Below are 11,010 nucleotides of genomic sequence, written 5' to 3' on the forward strand. Positions count from 1 at the left end.
GTTTACCTGACCTACCAATTAACACAGCGCAGCGACAATCAGGGACAAAACCTTTCATGCAAGGTTTTGAGAGCAGATGGGCATGTGGTGTTGGCATCATGCAATTTCTGGCATTCCAGGCATCAACATTAAGGGGTAGGTCTTCAGAGTTCCAAAATATATATTTTTATGGCTGGTCAAAATACATTTGTAGCACTGTTGCTAACAAAGCAACTTCAAATAGAGAAAAATGAATCAAATCTATGTACTATAGGTAAAAATGCAGCAAATTGAATTAGATTTTTACAATCTATATGTGCCCATGTCTGCTTACTTTTTATTTGTTCAGAATCAGGCCAATAAATGCTGTAGGGACTTTTGTCAACGTTACAACAATAATTTGTATTCACTGCTTTATCATTATGAGTGCATTAGGAAATATTTTTGCTTGCATCTTAAATCAAATATGTTCTAATTCCACCATGTACATCTATAGTTGGGTTTTCCCTGCTAATCCCATCTTGCCCTTTTATTACAACAGAATAATATGTTACCTCTGCCACCAGATTTAGCCACATGTATCTAGTCGCAGACTGGGTGATTTTTAAACAAAAACAGATTTTTCTTCTATTAAGGCACCCAAGGGCTTCCTCAGAAACTACCCCCACAGGCACTGGCATATGGATGCCTATATACAGAACTAGGTACAGGTGGTACAAGGAAACCGTCATATTTATAAACAAGCATAAAGATAAATCAATGATTTCTATAAACTTGCTGTTTGCGTGCTTTAAAAAAAACCCTTATACAAGAACTCAATGAGCTTTATTTTTAATGATTGATATATTCATGTCAACAGTAAAGGTTAATACAATATCATTTGCTAGAAATGGGTCCTGTTTTTTTTCTTTTTTCCCCATAAATTTCAGTATTCACAATAAAATAACATTAGTGATAATTCCCTTATGCTTTAAAAACTGTCATTCAATTGAAATATTACACTCTGCTCCGTTATTCAAATTCTAATACAGCTCTAGTGCATAAACCAATAGCAGCCAATCACATGCTGGTTTGATGAAATGATTTTGCATTATGAGAAGTATCCAAGGTGAAATCAAGTAAATACCACACCATTATCCAACATATTTTATTCGCAATGAGAACCAACATTGCCAATGGAATACCCAATGCCCATATTAAGTTATGGTTGAAATTTATTCCAATTGCAAATAGGAAATTTTGGCTTTCTGCCCCAAAAACAAATATGAATAAATGCACATTGCAATAATACATAACCCAACAGAAAATAAATGCAAATTCTGTGACATATTTCCACCTTGTGCCATTAATGCCTTACTTTTCCTAAACCAAAGTTTATTGATCTCTTAATAAATGGTCCAGCCTTAGCCAAAAAGCCACCACTCACTTTCTATTCTATTCCCACTTTCACTTTCACCTAATTTTCTGTCTCTCTGTTATCTGTGTATTAAAACATTAAGGGGCAAATTTAGTAACCTCCAAAAATTCACCATCGATGCAGATTGCCAGGCATAGATTCACCAGGACGACACTAATTCACTAAAATCCGAAGTTGTGTCCAGGGCTCCGAATGCCGGCGAAGTTGTGCTAGCGTTACTGCACCAATCGAAGCGAAGTTGTGCTAGCGTTGCCTCATTTGCATACTATGGGAAGTTCAATGAATGTATATGTTGCAGCAAATACATTACACTACACAAGCCCAGGGAAGCTTGTTATATTGCCATACACATAAGCCCAGTGTATAGTTTATGTGCCATATGTTAGGAAATGTAGGGGAGAAGGCGGGTACCCCAGAAAAAATTACGATCTTTTGCAGCCTATCACCCTGAAAAATGAAAAGTCGCCTGTATTTTTTGAGGAAGTCCTATCTACTCTATTGCACATTGTCTGGTCTGAGGTGGCCAAGGCAAGTCTAGGGCAAGAGATAATGTTCAGTAAAATCTACATCTTAGTGAATTTGCTTAGTTACGTCCCTTCGCCAGAACGCAAATTCGCTAGATGTTAGGGAGCGAAGTACCGCTAGAGTCTATCACCTTCGCTAGTGAAGTTACGTCAGTGACAGTTAGTGAATCAAAGGAGTACCGAAATGACGTCACGCTGGTGAATTTTTGCTAGCGTTATTAACTTTGCCCTTCAGTAAATCTGCCCCTAAGTGTCATTATATTATGTATAATCAAACCATCATTATATTATCATGGTAATCAAAGTGTAATTGTTTTTAGTCTGCTATAGGTTAATGCATTTGTTAGTAAGCCTCATTATACTTATGTGTAAGAATCTTTGTGTGTGTTTTATGCAGGCAACATCTTTCAACATACGTCACCTTGGTCAAATGTCAAACACTCATCAGATGTTTTTTAATTGATTTAAATGAAAACCAGTTCTAGGCATCTCACCTCTGAGCAGTCACAGATTTTAAGGGAAATGCTGTATACCTTGTTATGAAATAGAGAACCCATTAATACTTTAATCTGTTGAATCATTATACAAACTAATAAGGTTGGGCAGCAGACCAAAACACAGCCAATTTGCTAAACCCCAGAACATATTGCATTTGAATGCAGGCTTTCAAACCTACTGTTTTGCTAATGTATATATATATATATATATATATATATATATATATATATATATATATATATATATATATATATATATATATATATATATATATATATATAACAAACAAGGGAAAGTTGTGCTCACCACTAATTTTTAAAAACATTAGGCGGGGGTACAATGAGGCTGTGACCACAAAATACATATAGACAAATACAAGAGTCCTCAGCACTCAACCCATTATCAATATATTTAAGACAGAGACTTTTTGTGCATACTGCTACTAAAAAATGCCTCACCCTTTAAACAACACAGGGATTGTTTGTCCATATATTGCAATATATTTAAGCTGGCCAACTACGTCAAAGTCATCCCATATCTGGCCAGTCCTATGCTCAATGTCTCTGTCTTAAATATATTGATAATGGGTTGAGTGCAGAGGACTCTTGTATTTGTATATATATATATATATATATATATATATATATAATACCTACACATCTGCAAGTTAACTCATACAGTATCAGTTTCCTCTGAGACCTTGGGAAAGAACGCAAAAAATTACTAAAATGTTGTTCAAATAAATAAATAAAGTTAATATATCTAGAGGTTGTAAGTGCTGCGCTCAGTCCCAATTAAATGTAGATTCTTGCTTTCTGCACCAAAGGATTTATGCGGGTCCACCTGGTCCGCAAATTAATAATAAATAGGAAGGCAAAGAATTTGGTGCGCTAAGTCGATGATCTGTCCCCAATATCTAAGTAGGATAGAAAGAATATATAGTGCAATAAAGCCAATATAATCTTGCTAAGGAATGCTGCTCAGAGCTACTCACAATTTTGAGTTTCTTAACAGGCTTTGAATAGGCTTGTTACCGCTGGAATCGATCCTTGTCGTAAAGCCTGTAATAAATGGCTGCAATAGTGTAATACTTTCTGGTTTTTCGGATGTTTTTTAAGGGTTAATTGTACTCACCGAGTGTTGGATGAAATGTTGGCGTTTAGAGATTTTTACTTGTAGCACGGAATGCCTTCTCGCAGCAGGTATCGGGCTTACGATGATGCAGTCTGTAATCTCCGCGATGTTCTTCGGTGCGCAAAAGTTCATTCAGAACGGTGCTCCATATGTTACCGGTCTGAGCGTTTTAAGGTAAGCGGTGAGTACGGACCAGTAGCTCCAAGCTCGGACTTAGCACGGGGGCTGTCGGCGTGGCGATCGTGCCCTTCTGGATGTTCCTCACGTCTTTGTTTGCAGCGTGGAGTCTTTCGGCGTGTTAGTTTACCGGCGGTCTTTCACAGCTACTCAGGTAAGAAGTCAAAAGAGTTTTCGAGGTCTTTGGGGGAATAGAAATCGACTTGGCTAGCAAATATATTGAAAATATATATATTTATTCAAAAGATAAAAGCCCAACGCGTTTCGTATTTCATATACTTCATCAGGGGTAGACGCCATGTTTTTTTCTGGTGTATAAAAAGCTTCCATAGTTGCTCATTAGCTTAATTGCATGATTGTTACATTACAGCTGAAATACTAATTCCAAATTTCATATAAAATTGCATTGAATTTATACATTAAATATGCACATTAAATAAATACATTAAATTTATATTAAAATAGTAAAAATGTTACAGACATTGAATAATGGCTCAGTCATTTAAAAAACATTTTAAATCAATGTCTATATTCAAACCCTGTGGTGTCAGTGTTTTTTTTTTTTTTTTTTCAACTTTGTGTTTATTCAGGTTCAACATCACATACAACATGCCAGTGAAAAATTGTAATTTGCAAACCTGTATCACAACATACAATAAAACAATATAAAAGTACGAAAAGAAAAGAAAAGAAAAGAAAAAGCACAAAAAAAAAACCACACAAATGTTGCATACATGTTCTGTTGTCACCGTGTCATCAAGGCAAATTACCTATTTAATCTAAGAGCAGAGAAATAGAGTAGAGATATATCACATATCTCGAACAGTGGGGTATGAACAGACTAGATGGGGTCGTCCTTAGTAATCCAAGGATTCCATATTAGGTCATAAGTGTCCAGCTTATCTTTCAGCAGGTATGTAATTTTTTCGTTAGCAGCAATCCACCATATTTTCCTCTCTAGCGCTGATCGATGAGGGCCAGAGCCCTTCCACATTGAAGCCAAAACACATCGTGTGGCGGAGCAGATTTGTGTAGCTAATTTATTGTGATGTCGGGAGAGCTGTAAGCGTCTGCCAAATAGCGCTGCCCATGGGTCTGGAGCAACAGGTGTCTGAAGAATCGAGGAAATCATGGTGAACGTGTCAGTCCATATTCGTTGAACTATTGGGCAAGTCCACCAGTTATGCCAATTATCGGCTTCCTGACCACAACCCCGAAAACATGTCTTGGAATTAGTGGAGTCCCATTTGTGGAGCAAAGTGGGTGACACGTACCAGTCATACAGTATTTTGTATGATTTTTCCTTTATGAGAACATTCAGGGATATCTTTGCCATGTTGATGAATATGTCTGTCCATTGCTCCTCTGATAGGCTCTCGCCAATGTGCGTCTCCCACCGTATTTGGTGTTTAGTTTTCGCTGGTGGCCTAACATGCCATATCAGTCTATAAAGTTCTGAAATCAAAGCTTTACGAAAAGACAAGTTACAATATAACCATTCAAACCTAGTAAGTTTAGCTATGGGCGTTAAAGGAAATCGAGTAGAGATATAATGAGATATTTGTAAGAACTGGAACTGGTCCTGGTCTGTCATGGCAAATTTGTCCTTAAAGGCGTTCCAAGTAAGTATTTTGTCCCATTGAATAAATTGGTGGAAGGACCATAGCCCTTTAGCGGCCCAGCGTTTGTATCCAAGGGTCACCAGGCCCGGGGCATAGTCTGGATTTCTATGAATTGGAACAACCAGGCCTGGTGAGCCTTGGAGATTGTAACATAAACGGCAAGAATCCCAAACTAACAATGTATGATATATATAAGGAGACAAGTACTCTGATTGCGATGGTCTATGTTTTTTGGCTAGCCAAGGAAGCCCACGGACCCCAATAGGACAGGTGAGATAATGCTCAATTTCGACCCATCTATGAGTCTCTATAGCTGAGTTCCACTGGACCAGTTGCGCTAATCTAGCTGCCAAATCCCCACCCAAGTGAAGTGAAAGTTCAATTTGAGAAGCTTGAGAGAGGAGTCTGAGAGGTTGTGTGGGGTGGCCACAGTCTTAGATTGATTAATACGAAAGCCTGAGACTGTACAAAAGGTCGTAATGCAGTGGAATAAATTCGGGAGCGAGGTGAAAGGGCGCGAGAGGGTGAAAACTGTGTCATCAGCAAATAGAGCGACTTTGTAAGTTCCCCGGCCTACATCAATCCCCTGTATTGAGGGGTCGGACCTGACGAGTATAGCTAAGGGCTCTATGCAGAGGTTAAAGAGTAGTGGCGAAAGTGGGCAACCTTGGCGGGTGCCGTTGAGTATGGGAAAATCATCTGAGGAAATACCAAGGTTACAGACTCTGGCCGAAGGCTTGGAATACAGGTTCGTTACTGCATTGAGAAATTTAAGTGGGAGGCCAAATTTTTTGAGTACACATTGAAGGTACCGCCAGTCGACCCTGTCAAAGGCTTTTTCAGCATCCAATGACAGAGTGACCGACGGCACCTTCTTCGCTTTAATGAAGGCCATAATATCCAATATTCTCCTGACATTGTCCGTGGACTGCCTACCCGGTACAAAACCAGTCTGATCGGGATGTATCAATCTACCAATTACTGTATTCAGTCTGTTAGCCAAAATCTTGGCCAGTAGCTTAACGTCCGTATTTATCAGCGAGATCGGCCTATAATTGCCTACATTGGTCAGGTCTCTGTCCGGCTTAGGGATCACAACTATATTGGCTTGGAGCATTTCAGCAGGGAATGAGGCTTTACCATCTAGGACAGCATTGTAGAAATTCGTTAGGTGTAGGGATATGGTTGGGGCTAGTTTTTTATAAAATTGTGCGGAGAAGCCGTCAGGCCCTGGAGCTTTACCTGCATTGAGAGACTTAATTGCCTCCTCCGTCTCTTCTATAGTGATTGAACTATTTAACACATCCTTCTCATTCGCGTGGAGTTGGGGGATGTCGAGTTTATCCAGAAAGGAGGTGATTCGATTAGAAGTATTAGTGGCCTGATCAGTGGTTAGGGATGTAGCGAACCGCCGATAATGTGTTCGCGAACGCCGCTCGCGAACACCGGCAAAAAATGCGAACAGTTCACGAACAGTTCGCGAACTTCGAACATCCGAAAATCGTTCGATTCGAACGATAGAAGGATTTTAATCGTTCGATCGAACGATTTTCGTTCGAATCGAACGAAAATCGTTCGATTTTAGCGACCGAATGGTCGAATGGTCGAACGATTTTGACGCGAACGCCTATTGGCGAACGTCGCGCGACGTTCGCGAACTTGCGGCGGACGCGAACAGCCGATGTTCGCGCGAACAAGTTCGCCGCAGAACAGTCCGCGACATCCCTATCAGTGGTCTGCCCTGAATATAGATCTGAGTAATAATTTTGGAATAGGTGCACAATATGCTTGGAATCATACGTCAGCGACCCATTGAGTTCTTTGAGTGGATGGAGGGTTTGGGCATGGGCTTTGGGATTGAGTTTGCGTGCCATCAGCGTATCAGCTTTATTAGCCTTATCATAGAATTTATTATTTGTATATCTCATGGCCTGATCAGCTTGTTCATACAAAATCACATTGAGTTCACCTCTGCATTGTATGAGGGCTTGTTCTATTGCACCTTCCCCACTATGACTATGTTCCTTCTCTAATTGTCTGATTTTAGTAGTCAGCTGCAGTATTTTCTGTTGTCTAGACTTTTTCTTTTGGGATGCCAATTTGATGAGGTAGCCACGTATTACAGCTTTATAAGCCACCCATGTGGTTGCTATGCTAACTTCGTCTGAGGTATTTTGTGTAAAGTAATGTTTGGTTTCATCCGCTAGTTCCTGGGTGATGCTCTCAGTAGCCAGTAGCGATTCATTAAGCCGCCATCTTTTGTTTGTGTGAACGGTGCCCCAATCCGTTAATGTATGAAGGATTGCTGCGTGATCAGACCAAGAGATTTCCGTGATATCTGTATGTTTTATGAAGGGTAAAGTTTTAGGGTTAGTTAGCCAGAAATCTATGTGAGAATAGGTTTTGTGGGCATTGGAATAAAAGGTGTAGGACCTGTCATTCGGATGTTGGATGAGCCATACATCCCACAGTGACGAATTGGCCATGAAGGCGGCAAGTGGTCTAGAGGGTGGAAATGCTTGGGAGAGGTGATGGGTGCCCGATCTATCGAGGCTAGCCTGCGGTGTAGTATTAAAGTCACCCCCAATTAGGATATAGCCTGAGACATTTGCGGCTAGTCGCAACTCTAGGTCATCATAGAACAATTTTTGCCTGTCGCTAGGAGCATAAACCGATACTAGGGTCGTATCTCTATTATTCAAAACACATTCAACTATCAAGAAGCGCCCCCTGGGATCTCTGACCACTTTCTTCTCTACGAAGGGTGTATTTTTTTTAATGAGGATCTTTTGGAGAACCCTCCCGCCCAGTGTTTGGGTTCCTTTCCTTTAATGAATTGGGTCTCCTGCATATATACTACATCTCCACCCAATTTCTTGTAATAATCCGCTGCTAGTCGTCTTTTACGGGGGTTGTTGAGACCCTTAACATTATGGGATATTAGTGTCAAATCCATGGAGGCCATCAATATGGGTAGGCTGTGGTAGAGGGGACCCAGGAAGCGCTTCAAACAAGTCGTGACACAGTGACAACATAATTACTGCACAATGCATGAAACAAAAACAAAAACAAACAAAATATGTGCTTGTGAATGGCTGCGCCCACAAGCCAAACAGTAGAACAAGTAGGGGAACGATCTCTGTTTCCCTAATCAGAGCGGGCACCTTCCCACTATAACCCTCCGGGCAGGTGTCAAGCATAGGAGGGTAAGTACTCACGCCCGAGCACCCGCTGTAGTATCAGACACGGGTAAACAGTAAGCCGAAGAGGAGAGAAAAGCTTCAGCTCTGTAATGTGGTCTAGGTTGGCGGTGCATCCGGAGGCCTTAGAGCCCGATGCGGCTTGGTTGAAGCCCATGTTGAGGCCGGAGGGGGTATCTGTTTAGAGCTGGTCGGTGCAGTATCTTCTGCCGGCGGGATTCCAAGAGCTGTCAGCAATCTATTCTGCTCTCGCAAATCAGAAATAGCGATGGTTCTCCCGTTGTGATTAACCAGCAATTTGAAAGGAAAACCCCAACGGTATCGCACTTGATGTTGGTTTAAGAGTTCGGTTAAGGGTTTAAGCTCCCTCCGTCGTTTGAGCGTGGTTGGAGAGATATCAGCATAGAGGTGAACGACCGTGTCGTCATCGAGCTTAGTTTCCTTATTGAATGTGCCACGCAGTAGCAACTCTTTAGTTTTGAAAAAATGCAGCCTCATTACGACATCTCTGGGTGGATCGCCATCCCTGGGCTTGCCCCTTAGAGTGCGATGGATCCGGTCAATTTCGAGCTGAGCAGGCTCAATGTCCAGTAAAATGGTCTGAAAAAGTTTCATGACGGTTGGTTCCAGGTCCGTATAGCTTTCAGGCAGGTTTTTAATGCGCAGGTTGTTGCGCCTTGAGCGATTTTCAAGGTCTTCCTGCTGGTCTTGCAGAGCAAACAGGTGCCGCTTTATATCGGAGATGTCCGCCTCCGTTTGAGCGCAGTAAGCTTGGAGCCCTACAATGGCTTCCTCATTGTCAGTCACTCGCTCCCCGAGGGCCGTCACCTCCGCAGTAATTTCCTTAACCGTCCTTTGTTGCGAGACAGTTATAAGCTTTGCCAAATCATCGTATAAGGCCTTCAGGTCTTGTTTGCTAACCTGGGCTGTTGTATCCAACGAGGGCTCTGATGCAGCCGCCTCGTCGCCATCTTGGCCGCACGAGGCCTGGTCTTTACGTTTAAAGAACTCGGCCACCTCGCCTGGCTTATGGGTGGCTTTCGGTTTAGGAGCCATCGGACAGTTACCGGACAAAATCCACTCGGTATCGGAGCTGCAGATCTGTTAATCGTGCTTATTTGCTGGGTGCTAATGAAGCGGGTGGACGGAGCTCGCAGATCACGCTGCCATTCAGGTAGTCAGCTTGGCCACACCCGGTGTCAGTGTTTTTAATTTGTGTATCCACTGTGTCTCTTCTCTCGAAATTGCATTAACTATATCGCCTCCACGCCAATTTGTTTTTTTTCAGGACAATTCCAATGAATTTTAGTAACGAAGGGTCTGAATTATGATGAACTTTAAAATGTGCAGATACACTGTGTGTCATTAGTCCTTTTCTGATGTTATTCATATGTTCCCCAATCCTTGTTTTTAAATGTCTGTTTGTTCTTCCTATATATTGTAGATTGCAGGGACATTGTAATAAATATATAACATTGTTACTGTTACAAGTTATTATATCTTTAATAGCAAATTCTGCATTGGTTATATTTGATTTAAAATTAGTAACATTTCTTTCATTTACTTTACTCGTTTTGCACCCTTTACATGTTCTGCAGGTAAAGAATCCATTAGATATTCCAGTCTTAAAAGGATCTGATGGTTGTTTTTGTTTATTCAGTGGCAAACAGCTTGGTACTAACATTTGTTTGATTGTGCGTGGTTTCTTATAAATTATGTGTGGATTAGTAGATAGATGGTCGTGGAGATCTTTGTCTTTTAATAATATATGCCAGTGTCTTTTGATTATTGTTTCCAATTCTTTGTTAGAATTATTATAAGTTGTGATGAATTGTATAGAATTGTTATCCAATTTAGTTCGTTTTTTTCTCTTTTTTGTTCTCTAATATTTCGTCTCTATTTTTCTTATCGCATAATGTCTTAGCATTTTTTATTACGTTATCTTCATATCCTTTTTCTTTGAATTGTTTAGTTAAAATTGCACTTTCTTTTTCGTAGTCTATGTTTTTGCTGCAATTTCTCCTTATCCTGTTGAATTGACTATATGGTATATTTTTCAACCATTTTTTATGATGACAGCTAGTTCATAGGATATATCCGTTGCAGTCAGTGGGTTTTCTATATAGACTGGTTTCGAATTTGCCTTTTTCCACAAAGATATTTAAGTCCAAAAAATTTACATTTAGAGTGCTGTAATTGCTGGTAAATCTGATATTCGAACTGTTGTTATTCAGACCTTCTAAAAATATGGTTAGGTCTTTTTCAGAGCCTTTCCAAATGAATAAGCAGTCATCGATGTAGCGTTTCCATGTGATCAAACCGACATCTTTATTTAGTTGTGGTAGAATGTTATTTTGTTCCCACATTCCCATAAATAAGTTCGCATAACTGGGTGCGAAACGCGTTCCCATCGCGGTCCCTTTAGTTTGTAAGTAGAAATCCCCTTCAAACCAAAAATA

The sequence above is a fragment of the Xenopus laevis genome, chromosome 8L (genome assembly GCF_017654675.1).
Source record: "Xenopus laevis strain J_2021 chromosome 8L, Xenopus_laevis_v10.1, whole genome shotgun sequence".
Taxonomy (NCBI): Eukaryota; Metazoa; Chordata; class Amphibia; order Anura; family Pipidae; genus Xenopus; species Xenopus laevis.